Consider the following 17,150-nt stretch of genomic DNA (forward strand, 5'->3'; position numbering starts at 1 on the left):
TTTATTAAAAATGTCATATGTTATGTTTAACCCTGTTATCCCCTTTTTACAGAAAAATAAAACCGGTGTAGGACGGCAGCCCGCGGACGGTCTGCATTTTGCTAAGGGGGAATGTGACGCCCTGGGCAAGCCAGGGGTCACAGGTCACACACCACCACACCCCACACTCCAGGTAGGCACATCACAGCTAAACTACAAATCCTTGTTGCCTTCTTCCAGAAGCTGATGATCCACACCAGGGGGTGGGCCAGGCGGTTGGCTCCGCCCACCGAGGAGGTCACAGTTCTGGAGGCGGGAGAAACCAGGCAGATTAGCTCAGGGGGAGCTTGAGTGAGGAGCTAAGTGAAGGAGTAAACAAGTAGTGAAAGTAGAAAAGTGGTAAAGGAGGAAAGCAAGTGAGGTGACAAGAAGGAAGGAAAGCCTGAAGGGTCCAGCTTTGTGTAGGGCCAGATCAGCAAGGTCAGCGACGGCGGTGACTGTCTGGAGGGGGACCGTTTGGAAGTTCCTGGAAGGACCCCGTTGGCTGTGTGCCCGGTGGTCTGGAGCAGTGTTCCGAAAGACAGTCAGCACCAGGGCAGGGGCCTCTCGGACCCCGGCAAGGCTAGGAGTCGCCAAATTTGCCGAATCCGTCAGTGAAGGGGACGTAGATCCCCCAGCAACCAAGTCCCGATTGAAGGCAACAGCTCAACCTGAAGCAGAGAGACACCGCCACCGCCAAGGCACCAGTTTCTCAGGGCCAGCGCCTGCGGGCAAAGTGTAGAGCTCCTCCGGCCCAGATTGTAGTCGGGGAGCGGGTAACCGGAGGGAATCCACCGCTACCACAAGTCAACTATAGGTGCAAGGAAGAGGGACATCACCGTCACCTACCGGGAGTGCAGGTGCAGCCGTCTGTGGGACCGTCCTACCAGCCGTTTGGTTTACCGTACAAACTGTGTCCGTGTCTCAGGCTGAGTGAGTACCACAGTGCCGCAAGGCACAGCGCTGCCCCCGCGTCCCTGCGCCCACCAGGCTCCGCGCCTCACAAACCATCACCGGGCCCCGGGATCACCAACCCCTGCCCACGGAGGGGCAACACAACACCTGGCTGCTCCGCATCACCATCCCCGGGATCCCCGCATTGAGCAGCGGTGGTGAAATCACCACAACCGTGGGTGGCGTCACGAACTATAACAATCCCCGCACCCAACAAACAACCCCTTTCACTCACGGGCGAGGAGTGCCGCTCGAGAAAACCCCCGGGATCCGGCCTACGGCTCGAGCCACCACTGAGCAGCCGGACCCGAGCAGAAGGGGTGAGCGCGGTGTGCTGACACCCTCCTCCCCGCCCGCGACAGCTTTATGATCTTCATGTCCGGATCTAATGATGATGATTTAGTCGTGGACAAGATCTGCAGCCCGGTCAGGGTGCTATGGAGGTGATGATGTCAAACAAGGAGAATGTTGGCCTCAGTAATTCAAAGCAGATTCGGTGTATGGCTAATAGATTTTCCTGGGCAAAATCTATTTCTTCTTTAGGCCTTCTGCGCACACTGCGTTTTTACCCGCGATTTTACCCGCGGTTTTGCTGCAGAAATTTCTTGAGAAATGTTTGTAACCTTTCTGCAGACATTTCCCAGCAAAACCTATGGGAAAAAAAATAACTGTGTGCACACTGCGTTTTTTTCTCAAGAACATTCTTTCTGCAGAATTTTCTTGAGAAAATTTCTTGAGAAAATGTGCATGTCACTTCTTTTCCGCAGGTACCTGCGGTATTTCACTCCATTCCCTGTAATGTAATCGCGAAATACCGCGGGTATACCGCAGATAGCAAATGATGTGCGGTATACCCTCGGTATAGCCATGGTTTACCTGCGGAAATGTTCATCACTACCCTGCGTTTTGCAGGGAAGTGATGTCATTATGACAGGAGGAGCAAGCGGAGCAGAGTAAACACACAGCTCACAGACATAGAACACACACATATCGCACTCACACACAGACACAGACATATAGAATACACATACAAATCAAACGTACATATAAAAAAAAAAAATTAAGCCATTTAAGTCCAGGCTTAAACATGGCAGCGTCTATGAGACAGCTTTCATGATTAACCTGTAAATAAAGTGAATAAACACACACCGAGAAATCCTTTATTTTAAATAAAAGACAAAAAGAGCCTCTCTTTCACCATTTTATTAACCCCCCAACACTCAGCTCCGGCGTAATCCACCAAGGTCCCACGATGCTTGCATCCAGCCGCGACTGACGCTGTACAGAATGCAGCGTCGTAACGAGCCTGCAGAGGTAACCATAGGTCATTTCTCACGGCCGGTAATGTGAACACACTACTGCTCGGGAGAATTGCAGCGTATCGATTGTTGATTGATCTATCCTCTATCTATCTATCTATCTATCTATCTATCTATCTATCTATCTATCTGTCTGTCTGTCTGTCTGTCTGTCTGTCTATCTATCTATCTATCCCTCTATCTATCTATCTATCTATCTATCCATTCTTCTATCTGTCTCTTTATCTATTTATCTATCTATCTACTATATATCTCAGAAGGAAATGCCTTTTTTTTCCAATGTGCTTTATTATATTGAATGCATTAAAACACATGTACCAACCCACGGCAAAACCGCGGTAATACCGCGGCAGTACCGCGGGTGCATTATTACCGCGGTTCTTGCCGCAGGTGCAGTATTCTGCCACAGGTTGCGGATTTTTCTTAGGAAAAATCCATTTTCTAGTGCGCACATAGTCTAAAGGGGGCTTTACACGCTACGACATCGCTAATGCGAACTCGTTGGGGTCACGGAATTGGTGACACACATCCGGCCGCATTAGCGATGTTGCTGCGTGTGACATCGATGAGCGATTTTGCATCGTTGCAAAAACGTGCAAAATCGCTCATCGGTGACATGGGGTCCATTCTCAAAAATCGTTACTGCAGCAGTAACGAGGTTGTTCCAAGTTCCTGCGGCAGCACACATCGCTCCGTGTGACGCCGCAGGAACAAGGAAGCTCTCCTTACCTGCCTCCCGGCCGCTATGCGGAAGGAAGGAGGTGGGCGGGATGTTACGTCCTGCTAAGCTCCGCCCCTCCGCTGCTATTGGGCGGCGGTTCAGTGACGCTGCTGTGACGCCGCACGGACCGCCCCCTTAGAAAGGAGGCGGTTCGCCGGTCACAGCGACGTCGCTGGGCAGGTAAGTATGTGTGACAGGTCTGGGCGATGTTGTGCGGCACGGGCAGAGATTTGCCCGTGTCGCGCAACAGATGGGGGCGGGTACCCACACTAGCGATATCGGGACCGATATCGCAGTGTGTAAAGCCCGCTTTAGTTGGCTACAGAGAAGGTGATGCCGCACAATGCTCTTGATGAAAAAGATTCAATACTGCCTAAAAGCTTTTGTTATTTTCTTGGTGGTGGTGACTTCTACATGTAGGCATTGTTATTGTCATCATCCCCAGCATCATCCTCCTCACCTACTGCGTTCCATACACTTCCTCCTCTACCTACATTGCATTGTCAGTTTTCATTTTGCATGACCATGAAAAAGGCATTCAAGTGTCCACTTATATGGAAATTATACTTCCATATGTCCAAGTGCACCACATCTGATGCCAGACCACCTTGATTGTATTACCTTTTGAGAAAGAATTGTGTACATTCAGGCTCAATGAAAGCTACATAGCTGCCATTATTTATTGTACCCAAACCCTTCCCTGCTATATGTGCACATAAAATGCAATATTTTTCTTTACCAAAATTTATTGTATTTCATGTATCATTTTTATACAACAGACTCACCTTCTTTCTATTTTTGGATGAAACAAATATTATAGTGATGGCATCTGGGTTGAATTTTCCCAGTACTATTATAAGTGCTTTGTTTTTTAATATTAATTTTTTCCACAATTGTTCCGAAATTTTGGAGGCAGTGAGGCTCTCATAGACTTTTATTGATTTGTGACGTGCAGACTGCTCCAGTATTTCTTGGAGCACACTGGAGGTCACAAATCAATTCAAGTCTATGAAAACCTTGTTCTGGCTCTCATAGACATATTTGAGAGGCTCTGATGTAGCTTCTGACTTCTGGCCAGTCAGAAGTTACAGTCAAAAGATGACACCGCGGGATCGGAGCGACACTGAAAAAAGGCGAAAACTCCGGAGGGTAAGTGTAGAGATCTTGGGTTTATAGTACCACTCCAGTGCTGAAAACAAAAAAACTCTCAAGTGGTGCTTTAAGCAGATATACTAAGGCCTGATCTTATGGATTTCTGGGTCAGTAAATTTGACAAGCAGCAAAAAGTGGCCCAGTTTGCTATGGATGTACAGTCAAGTCCAGCCTCAGTGTAATGTCAGAGAGAGTGTCCAGCATGGCTAGTTGACTTTTCACACCAAGTTGGTTGAGGTTATCTGTTATGAACATGAAAAACCTAATATTTGTCAAATTGAATAAGGCATGGATCAGTGCAGACTTTCATGCAGCGTAACTTGATGCCAATGATCAAATTGACTGTATCATCTGTCTTCCTTCTGTCCGTTGACTATCATTTATACTTTTATGTTGCCATCAGGGCCAATGGACCATACTCTACCAGACATGTCCTCCCTGTCCATCATGTCATGTATACTTTAGCACTGCTGCTGCCAGGGCCGCCATTGCTGGCCTGAACCTTCCAAGCATTTTATGGTCTACCCAGTCTTATCCCTCTACCACACTGCTCCTTTCACATCCATGCCAGTCACATACCTCAAGGCTGCCCACTGTGTTTTATAGTCCTTGACTGTACTCGAAAACATACTCTTGCCGTGTTTTGGTACCCTCAAGAGACTTCGCTGAAAAGAGGGCTAATTTTTAAAAGGGCTTGATGACAACAAGCCAGAAGTTCTTCATGTTCAAAACAGTGTCACTTTTTTTGTCTCCAAAAATAAGGGAATACATTTTGCATGGCTTGATAAAAAAAATGGTTGCTGCCTAATAATATTCTGTTTAGCAAACCAGTTGCTGACCATGAAAAAAGGATAATTTTTTCACATCTAGTTGATGGCCATTACGTCCTTATATTCAAAACTGTACAACACACTTGTTTTGTCTCCCTATTAAAGGAATCATTTTTGGATGGCTTAAAAGATTGTTTCTTCATTTAGCAAAGTTGATTTACTGCACTGAAGCTGTCTGGAGTGTTTTCCCTTTTCATGTGTATGTCCCCTATTTGTTTTTCTACCCTTGTGTTTCTGTATTGTAGCGGCAATACTAGTGATCTTGTTGGCCTACTCACTAGCCAGGGTGAGTTTATGGAAAACGAGGGCTTAGAAACAGGGTTGGTGATAGGGTGAAAGAACTCCTATAATGGCGTCAGGGAGTGCAGGTGGTGACCCCAACCCCCTCTCCATAGCACCAGGCACCTCCGTTGTATTGTGACCCCTGTGTACCCTATGTGTAATGATATCTACTATGGTTTGGGGTATCTGGTTTAACCCAGCTAGTCAAATCCGTGACACTCTGTAATAATATCCTTCATCCTCATCTCTATCCTAGAAAAAGGAGAACACCAGGAACGTTTTTAGTACTTAAAATTATCCAATTTTTATTTTTAACAATAATTCAATAAAACATACATTACAAATATGTGATAATGCAATAAAACATAGTGCTATGAGATGGCAGAAAAAGAAAGAGAGGTGAACACCCACAGAAAGCAACAAGCTCAGTGTATATTAATAAGGGATCCAAAGGATAATGTGAATTTATAACAACTTATACCCTAACACAAGATTTCACATACATCCCTACTGGGTCAATTCAGCCTCCATTGTATGATGGTGGAAGAAAAAGCATAGCCTTGACAGATAAAAGGAGAAACAGTAATCAGCCAGTTAGCTCACCCATGGGAACGCAGCACACACTCACACAGGTGCTGCCCGCTCTCAAAGCCTGCTGGTCTGTAATGTCCACAATCCTGTAATAATATCTCCCATCCTGTAATAATGTCCCTTATCCATTAATAATTTCTCCTAAGCTGGCCTCCATCCAGTACTAATGTCTCTTCTTAAGTAATAATGTCATCATCCCCATCTAATATTAATGTCTCCCATCCTGTAATAATGTCCTCGATTGTGTAATAGTGTCCCTATCCTGAAATAATGGCCCCCATCATATAATAATGTCCCTCAACCAGGCATCCATCCAGTAATGAAGTCATCCATCCTTAGGCGGGCTTTGCACGTTGCGACATCGCAAGCCGATGCTGCGATGTCGCACGCGATAGTCCCCGCCCCCGTCGCAGGTACGATATCGTGTGATAGCTGGCGTAGAGAAAATTATCGCTACGCCAGCTTCACACACACTCACCCGCCCTGCGACCGTCGCTCTGGCAGGCGACCCGCCTCCTTCCTGAGGGGGCGGGTCGTGCGGCATCATAGCGACGTCACACGGCAGGCGGCCAATAGCGGCGGAGGGGCGGAGATGAGCAGGATGTAAACATCCCGCCCACCTCCTTCCTTCCGCATATCCTACGGAAGCCGCGGTGACGCCGGTAGGAGATGTTCCTCGCTCCTGCGGCTTCACACACAGCGATGTGTGCTGCCGCAGGAACGAGGAACAACATCGGACTGTCGCGTCAGCGTAATTATAGATTACGCCGACGCTGCACCGATGATACGATTACGACGATTTTGCGCTCGTTAATCGTATCATCTAGGCTTTACACACTACGATGTCGCATGCGATGCCGGATGTGCGTCACTTTCAATTTGACCCCACCGACATCGCACCTGCGATGTCGTAGTGTGCAAAGCCGCCCTTACTCTTTCCTGCAATAATGTCCCTATTCTATCATAATGTTCCCCATACATTTGTAATTTTTTAAAAAAATTATTTCTCTTACTTTTCCTTACACCCATATTGTGTAGCATCCTCTCCAGACTCCACAGCTGGCGCACAGGGTTGGGAAACGCGTGGCATTGACGTCACGCTCCACCATTCATCAGATTGTGTGCAGGAAGCCGGTGGTTCTCTGCACCGCAATACACCACAAACACACATTCAGCTGAAAGTGACGCTGGCATCAACAGGCCCCCTTACTGAGTTGGTGGCAGTCGCACCCTCTGCTACACTAATCAATACGCCCCTGACCACTAGTGACATTTTCCAGCCTCACAAGGTCCAACTTAACTGTTAAAATTAAAGAAAGAAAGCTTATAATGTTACATTGTTATCAGCATCATTTAGCATTAAAGATTTCTAGTAAAGTAGTTTATTGCTGATCTTAGAACTGTCCTCACACTTGCCTTTATATAACAGTATAAGAATATCGTACACTCATTTACACTATGCCACCTGTATTCATTACTTCTCATTATTATCACCTTCACATGCAGTGTAATGCTATAAACTTTGCAGGGAGCATTGTTCTTGCTTCAGATACAGAAAATAAAAATACTAAATGAGGTCAGCTTTCTTCTTCAGTGTTGTGTAACTTAAACATTTATTTTATGAATGCAAGTTTCAGCATCCAAACAGATGATTTAATCGGTATTACCATTGCATCATAACACAACCAGTGAAGTATCCATCGAAAAGGCATTAAACTACACTAAATTAAATCCAGTCTTATGCTAGCATGCTGATTCTATACATACCTTTAGTTGTCAGATTGGATATAGTATTTGAAATAAGGGCAAGTAAAGTTACAGCAACGTATAGCTTTTTGATTGGCAGCAGCTGCCGAATATCTAATATGTGGGTCAGGTTTTGCTATCTATTCCTGCCCCTGTCTGCTGCCTGGCCTCTGTAGATGCTAGACTGTATGGGCTCTTACCAGGCATGAGTCATTTTTGTCATGTGATAGGGGCGTGTTAGAGATTCAGCCCATATAACATCAACAGAGGACAGGCAGCAGACAGGGGCGGGAATATATGTAGCAGAACCCCACCCACATATTAGGTATTCGGCAGCTGCTGCCAATCAAAAAGCTGTACATTTCTGGAACTTTACTTGCCTGTATCAAAAACTTTACATCTGATCTCACAACTAAAGGTATATATAAAATCAACAGGATAGCGCCAGTATAGCACTGGCTTTAGTTTATATAGGAAAATCCTGGTGATTGGTTCACTTTAACCCTTTCACGACCGGCCGATTTTTCGCTTTCCGTTTTTTTTTTTCGCCATTCTTTTTCTGAGAGACGTAACTTTTTTATTTTTCAGTCAATATGGTCATGTGAGGGCTCATTTTTTGCGGAACGAGCTGTACTTTTAAATGAAACCATCAGTTTTACCATATTGTGTACTAGAAAATGGCAAAAAAATTCCAAATGCTGAAAAATTGCAAAAAAAGTGCGATAGCACTATGGTTTTTGAGATATTTTATTCACTGTGTTCACTATATGGTAAAACTGATGTGTGGGTGTGATGCCTCAGGTCAGTGCGAGTTCGTAGACACCAAACATGTATAGGTTTACTTTTATATAAGGGGTTAAAAAAAAATCGGAAGTTTGTCCGAAAAAAGTGGCGCACGTTTTACGCCATATTCCGTGACCCGTAGCGTTCTCATTTTTCGGGATCTTAGGCTCAATGACGGCTTATTTTTTGCGTCTCGAGCTGACGTTTTTAACTGTACCATTTTTGCGCAGATGCTACGTTTTGATCGCCTCTTATTGCATTTTGCGCAAAAGTTGTGGCGACAAAAAAACGTCGTTTTGGCGTTTGGAATTTTTTTGCCGCTACGCCGTTTACTGATCAGATTAATTGATTTTATATTTTGATAGATCGGGCGTTTCTGAACGCGGCGATACCAAATGTGTGTATATTTTTTATTTTTTTAACCCTTTAATTTTCAATGGGGCGAATGGGGGGTGATTTGAACTTTTAGGTTTTTTTGTTTTTTTTTAATTTTTTAAAACTTATTTTTTTACTTTTTTTTTTTATTTTACTAGTCCCCCTAGGGGGCTATTGCGATCAGCATTCCGATCGCTCTGCAGTATCTGCTGATCACAGCTGGAAGGCTGTAAACAGCAGATACGCTGTCTTTCTCTTTTGCTGTGCCCCGGGCACAGCGAAAGTGAAACCAATTCATGTGTAGTACAGGAGTCATCACATGACCCTGTACTACCATGACAACTATCGGGAGTCACGTGATCGCGTCACGTGACTTCCGGTTTCGGCGGTAAGTAAAAACTTTACCGCGATTGCGCTTATAATGGCGCTGTCACGCATTGACAGCGCCATATAAGGGGTTAATCGGCACGAGCAGATAACGATTCTGCTCGTGCCTAGCAGGCACACATCTCAGCTGTGAAAATCAGCTGAGATGTGTGCCGATCGCGGCATGCTGCCGCCGGAGGACCGCGGGCAGTAAGATTATGTCATTTAGGACGTAATTTTACGGCCCGCGGTCGTTAAGGGGTTAAGGGGCCAGAGCACTGTGAACTTCCTATGTCATGATGTCGCTGTCGAACAGCGTGCTAATCAGAATGATGTCAGCCAGAAGTAGTGTGCTGTCCCCATGGCAGCAGCCGAGCTGCTCGGATCCGGGTTCTCAGTGGTTCAAGGGTCTACGGACCCGGGGGTCATGCGGCCGGTCAAATGAAGGGGGGTATTTACAAGGGATTATAGAGTTTGTGATGCCACCCGCGGTGTGTGGTAATTAGGAGTACCACCGCTGCAGTTAGGAGTACCTGGGGATGATGGAACAAGACAGCAAGGTGTTAGAACCCTCCACGGGTAGGGGGAATGCCAACACTCATGAGTAGCAGGCCCGAACTCTTAAAGGGAACCTGTCAACAGATTTCGGACCTATAAGCTACGGCCACCACCAGTGGGTTCTTAAATACAGCATTCTAACATGCTGTAGATAAGAGCCTAGGCCGCTGCTTAGAACGTAAAAATCACTTTATAATACTTACCTAAACGGTTGCTGTAGTGGAGTTGGATCATATGGGCATCTCCGTTCTCTGGTGCCGGCGCCTCCTCTTTCATCCATCTTTGTCATCCTTCTTCCAAAGCCGGGGTGCATGACGCATCCTACGTCATCCACACTCACCCGCATTGAGGTCCTGCGCAGGTGCACTTTGATCTGCCCTGAGCAGGGCAGATCAAAGTATTGTAGTGCGGGACCGGTGAGTGTATATGAAGTAGGATGCATCATGCACACAGGCTTCAGAAGTAGGACAAAGATGGCCGAAAGTGGAGGCGCTCGTACCGGAGAACGGAGACGCCCATATGACCCAACTCCACCACAGCGACCATTTAGGTAAGTACTATAAAGTGATTTTACATTCTACACAGAGGACTGGGCTCTTATATATGTACTGCCCCTGTGTCAACTGCCTGCTGCTGCTGCTCGGATCCGGATCTGCGGTGGCTCGAGGGATCTCCGGACCCGGCGGTCGGTGTCGCGTGGCCACTTGTAATAAAAATGGGGGTATTTACAGGGGATTGTATGGACAGTTCATGACGCCAGCCATGGTGTGTAGTAAGGTAGAGTACCACCGCTGTTGTTAGGAGTACCCGGTGGCGATCGTGGGGAGCAGCCTGGTGTTTAACCCTTCCATAGGTAGGGGGAATGCCCCGGGACTCGATGAGAGCTGCAGAGAGGTGCCGTTGGGGACGGTAAGGGTTACTTTTGTACTCACTCAGTCCAATAACGCTGACACCAACAACTGTGGTAAACCAAAGTTCTTGATATCGCTGCAGCAGGGAGGGAGTGTGACGCCCTGGACTAGCCAGGTAGTCACAAACACATCACACACACCCCCTCCCCTGGTTAGGCAACAACAGTCAAACAAAATCCTTGCTGCCACCCTCCAGGCTTGATGTCCACACTAGGTGGGGCGGAGACAGGCGGTTGGCCCCACCCACCGAGGAGTTCACAGGCCTGGAGGCAGGAAAAGTGACAGATTCGAGTTGGAGTTGAAAGTGAGAGGACAGAAACTGTTAGTGTCTGGGTAGGAGCCCAGGCACTGTCAGCAAGGTCGGCAGATGGTGGTGGCCGTCTGCAGGAGGTGGTGCAAGTCAGCAGAACCGTAGGACCGGGGACGGGCGGTGGCCCGCCGGTACCGAGCCGGGGAGCAGATCTGTACCAAGCACAAAGGCAGGGCCATCAGACCCCGACAACGCTACGAGCCGCTGACAATGATCAAATCCGATAGTGACCCCAGGGGTTCCCTCACACCCAAGACCCGACAGAAGGCAACCGTCCACACAGTGAGGATAAAAAGCCACCGCCATAGGCTAGAGATCCAAGGGCCAGCGCCTGCGGGCAAAACGGGCTCCTTCGGTACATACACGCCGTTGAGCGGACTACCAGTGGGAAACCATCGGAGTCAATACATACACAACGGTGCAGGGAAAGACAGCCACCATCAACCTGTCCGGGGAGAGCAAAGACACTGCAGCCGGCTGCAGGACCCGTCCATCCAGCCGTTTGGTTTACCAGAGACTCTGTGAATCTGTGCCTGAGTGAGTACAACAGTGCCATCCGACACCGCGCCGCGCTGCCCCGCAACCCTGCACCCCGGCCTTCCTGACTTATCGTATCACCATCAGGGCCCCGGGATCACCAACCCCTACCCACGGAGGGGAAACCAACATCATAGCTGCTCCCTGCCATCGCTCCCGGGATCCCCGTCACCAGCAGCGGTGGTGCCCATTATCACCACGACCCGTGGGTGGCGTCACGGACTATCTTCCCAAACAAACCATCCCTTTTCACTGGGCGAGGAGCGCTGCTTGAGTCCATGGGTCTGCACAATACCCTGTGACGACCTGATAGGCCAGGGCGTCACATATACAGCATGTTAGAATGCTGTATATAAGATCCCACTGTGGATGCCGCAGCTTATAGGTTCCAAATCTGCTGACAGGTTCCCTTTAAGACAAATCCTGAGTTGTGACTGACTCCAGTGGAACTAGACCTTAAGTGGAGGTTTGATATCATAGTATCATAGTATCATAGTTTTTAAGGTTGAAGGGAGACTCTAAGTCCATCTAGTTCAACCTGTAGCCTAACATGTTGATCCAGAGGAAGGCAAAAAAACCCCAATGTGGCAAACAAGTTCCAATGGGGAAAAAATTTCCTTCCTGACTCCACATCCGGCAATCAGACTAGTTCCCTGGATCAATACCCTGTCATAAAATCTAATATACATAACTGGTAATATTACATTTTTCAAGAAAGGCGTCCAGGCTCTGCTTAAATGTTAGTAGTGAATCACTCATTACAACATCATGTGGCAGAGAGTTCCATAGTCTCACTGCTCGTACAGTAAAGAATCCTCGTCTGTGATTATGATTAAACCTTCTTTCCTCAAGACGTAGTGGATGCCCCCGTGTTCCAGTCGCAGGCCTTGGTGTAAAAAGATCTTTGGAAAGGTCTCTGTACTGTCCCCTCATATATTTATACATTGTGATTAGATCCCCCCTAAGCCTTCGTTTTTCCAAACTAAATAACCCCAAGTTTAATAACCTGTCTTGGTATTGCAGCCCACCCATTCCTCTAATAATCTTGGTGGCTCTTCTCTGCACCCTCTCTAGTTCAGCTATGTCCTTCTTATATATCGGTGACCAGAATTGTACACAGTATTCTAAGTGTGGTCGCACTAGTGACTTGTACAGAGGTAGAACTATATTTTTTTCATGAACACTTATACCTCTTTTAATACATCCCATTATTTTATTAGCCCTGGCAGCAGCTGCCTGACACTGTCCACTAAAGTGAAGTTTACCATCCACCAATACACCCAAGTCTTTTTCTGTGTCTGTTTTACCCAGTGTTCTACGATTAAGTACATAATCATAAATGTTATTTCCTCTACCCAAGTGCATGACCTTACATTTATCTACATTAAACTTCAATTGCCACTTCTCAGCCCAATCCTCCAATTTACATAAATCTCCCTGTAATATAAAATTATCCTCCTCTGTATTGATTACCCTGCAGAGTTTAGTATCATCTGCAAATATTGAAATTCTACTCCGCATGCCCCCAACAAGGTCATTTATAAATATGTTGAAAAGAAGTGGGCCCAATACTGACCCCTGTGGTACCCCACTATGAACTGAGACCCAGTCCGAGTACGTACCATTAATAACCACCCTTTGTTTCCTATCACTTAGCCAGTTTTTAACCCAGTTACACATATTTTCCCCTATCCCCATTATTCTCATTTTATGTACCAACCTTTTGTGTGGCACCGTATCAAAAGCTTTTGAAAAGTCCATATACACAACATCCACTGCATTTCCCTGGTCCAGACTTGAACTTACCTCTTCATAGAAGCTGATCAAATTAGTTTGACAGGATCGATCCCTCATAAACCCATGTTGATACTCTGTCATAAGGTTATTTTTCTTGAGATACTCCAATATAGCATCTCTCAAGAAACCCTCAAGGATTTTACCAACCGTAGAGGTTAAACTTACCGGCCTATAATTTCCCGGCTCAGTTTTTGTCCCCTTTTTGAATATTGGCACCACATTTGCTATGCGCCAGTCCTGCGGTACCGACCCTGTTATTAAGGAATCTGAGAAGATTAAAAATAATGGTCTATCTATCACAGAACTCAATTCCTGTAGTACTCTGGGGTGTATGCCATCCGGGCCCGGAGATTTGTCAACCTTAGTGATTTCGAGGCGGCGGCGTACTTCCTGCTGGGTTAAGCAGGTAATATTCAAGTGTGAATTTATGGTATCACTGGTCATGTCATCTGCCATGGCATTTTCTTGTATAAAAACCGTAGAAAAAAAGTCATTCAGCAGGTTGGCTTTACCCTCATCCCCTTCCACCATTTCACCAAGACTATTTTTAAGGGGGCCAACACTATCGCTTTTCAGTTTTTTACTGTTTATGTAGTTAAAGAATATTTTAGGATTATTTTTACTTTCTCTCGCAATGAGTCTCTCTGTCTCAAACTTAGCTAACTTAATTTGCTTTTTACATATTTTATTTAATTTTCTATAATTATATAATGCCTCATCACTACCTACCCTCTTTAATTCTTTTAAGGCTTTCTGTTTTTCTTTTATTGCTTCCCTTACAGCTCTATTTAGCCATAGGGGTTTCCTCCTATTTCTAGCATGTTTGTTCCCATAGGGTATATTTTCTGCACAAGCCCTATTCAGGATGCTCATAAAAGTCTCCCATTTGCTTTGTGTACTTTTATTACTTAGTACATCATCCCAGTTTATTGCACTAAGATCATCTCTCAACCGTTTAAAATTTGCTTTCCTGAAGTTTAGTGTCCTTGTAGCACCTCTACTAGACATCTTACTAAAGAATACATGAAAACTTATTATTTTGTGATCACTATTCCCCAAGTAACCCCCAACTTGTATATTTGATATGCGGTCTGGCCTATTGGTTAGTACAAGGTCTAGTAGTGCTCCCCCTCTTGTGGGGTCCTGTACCATTTGTGAAAGGTAATTATCTTTCATTGTTATCAAAAATCTATTTCCTTTGCTGGAACTGCAAGTTTCTGTTCCCCAATTTATATCAGGATAGTTAAAGTCCCCCATAATAATTACCTCTCCGAGACTCGCTGCTTTATCAATTTGCTTTATGAGGAGATTCTCTACCTCTTCCATAATATTCGGCGTCTTATAACACACCCCTATCAGTATTTTATTATTCATTCTCCCCCCCCTTATCTCCACCCATAGGGACTCTACATTCTCAGTACCCTCACATATGTTGTCACGCAGGATGGGTTTTAAGGATGATTTTACATATAGACACACACCTCCCCCTCGCTTATTTGTACGGTCATTCCTGAATAGGCTATAACCCTGTAAATTAACAGCCCAGTCATAGCTCTCATCCAGCCATGTCTCTGATATCCCCACTATATCATAATTTTCTTCCAACAATATTAATTCTAATTCCTCCACCTTATTTGTGAGGCTTCGGGCATTAGTGTACATGCACGTTACGTATGACTCTGTACCTGTATTCCTGCTTACTGTATTAACTGTCCTAACCCTTCCCCCCGTACCACCCCCAATTTCATTACTTGTGCCCTGGTCACTATCTGAACTACATTCCCCTTCTATAAAGTGAATACCCTCGCCCCCCATTCCTAGTTTAAACACTCCTCCAACCTTCTAGCCATTTTCTGCCCCAGCAGAGCTGCACCTTCCCCATTAAGATGCAGCCCATCCCTAGCATAGAATCTGTAGCCAACTGAAAAGTCGGCCCAATTCTCCAGGAACCCAAAACCCTCTTTCCTACACCAATTCCTGAGCCACCTGTTAACCTCCCTGATCTCCCTTTGCCTCTCTAGTGTGGCTCGTGGCACAGGTAGTATTTCCGAAAATACCACCTTTGAGGTCCATGCTTTAAGCTTACAACCTAATTCCCTGAAATCATCTTTAAGGACCTTCCACCTACCTCTAACTTTGTCATTTGTGCCAATGTGTACAATGACCGCTGGGTCCTCCCCAGCCCCTCCCAGTAATCTGTCAACCCGATCAGCGATGTGCCGAACTCGAGCGCCAGGAAGACAACACACTGTTCGGCGATCCCTGTCTTTGTGACAGATTGCCCTATCTGTCCCCCTAATAATTGAGTCCCCCACTACCAGTACCTGTCTTGCCTGCCCTGCACTCCTATTCCCCCCCTTACTGGAGCAGACACTCCTCTGGCGTTCAGAGGTCATGCCTTGCTGCAGCAATGCTACCCCTGTAATGACATCCCCCTCATCTGCCAAGTTTGCAAACCTATTGGGGTGTGTCAGTTCAGGACTAGCCTTCCTAGCACTTTTCCCTTTACCCCCCTTTCTAACTGTCACCCAGCTACCTACCTCACCGTCCTGCCGCTCCCTACTACGATCCTCCCCCACATCTGACCCAGCAAGCTGCTGCTCAGTGAGCAGCAAACTCCTTTCCATATTGCTAATGCATCTCAGAGTTGCCAGCTGCTCATTTAGATCCAGTATCTGGGCTTCCAAATGTGCAACTTGCTCACATCTCGAACAACAGTATGCACCCTCGAACGGATTTTCAAGGACTGCATACATGAGACAAGATGTACACTGGATCGCATTAGCAATAGTGGAGCACATTTTCTAATGGGGATAGCACTAAACAAATGTAAAGTAATTAAACAACTAAATACAAACAATTCTACTCACACTTACTTTTGCTCACACTTTGCTCACTCACGCTCACAATGAAGAAGAAAGGCTAAAACTCGCGCGCCGCTAGGCGCGCGGTTTTCAGAAGTCTTCCTTCCGGCTGTAACGGCCAAAACCCGGTTCTCCTTGAGCTCGCGGTGACTCTTCACTTATCCCAGAAGGCACTGGGAATATGCAAATTATCCTCGCAAGACTCCTTCCCTGGCTTTCAGAAGTCTTCCTTCCGGCTGTAACGGCCAAAACCCGGTTCTCCTTGAGCTCGCGGTGACTCTTCACTTATCCCAGAAGGCACTGGGAATATGCAAATTATCCTCGCAAGACTCCTTCCCTATATATAGACCTGGGCAAACAGGTCAGCATGAAATCACTGGTAGACGAGCCTTGTCCGGTGGCAGTGAAAATCGTTACACAGAACGGGTCCCTGTAGGTGGGACGAGACCATTGCCATGCGGGACTATATGACTATTGAATGAAACTGTGGTACCAGACCGCAAGGAGTGGGAAACTCAAACAGTAGAAGTAGTATCAGGAACTACGGAGGGGTATGCTGTAAAACTGTTCCTTAAAGTTAAATGTACCATACCAAAAATGTTCAAGTGTTGTGCCCGCAATAATTATGTGTCAGAAATACTGCGTGTAACTGTTAATAAAAGATTGTTGAGAAAGGAACTAGCATCTGTGTATGTGACTCCCTAGTGGGAAAACCTAGTTTGCACGATGGACCACCTACAGTTATGTCTTACACACACAAAGACCACACATCCAGCCAGGAACACCACAACCAATCTCTTTCCCTTTCTCTGTGTAGGTGACCAGTGAGTAGATGATTGAAGGAAGATTTCCGACAGTCAGAGGCACCCTTCGCTACCCCCACAAGCCTACACCTTAGCTTAAAATATGTCAGAATTTGGCACATTGTTTTTGCATAATTCACATCAAATTTTATACCTATTATACCTTAGAGACATTTAGCGTTCATTTTTGGCAACATAAGAAAAGGAATGCTCCAGTGAAGAGGTGTATATAA

The sequence above is a fragment of the Anomaloglossus baeobatrachus genome, chromosome 7 (assembly GCF_048569485.1).
Source record: "Anomaloglossus baeobatrachus isolate aAnoBae1 chromosome 7, aAnoBae1.hap1, whole genome shotgun sequence".
NCBI lineage: Eukaryota > Metazoa > Chordata > Amphibia > Anura > Aromobatidae > Anomaloglossus > Anomaloglossus baeobatrachus.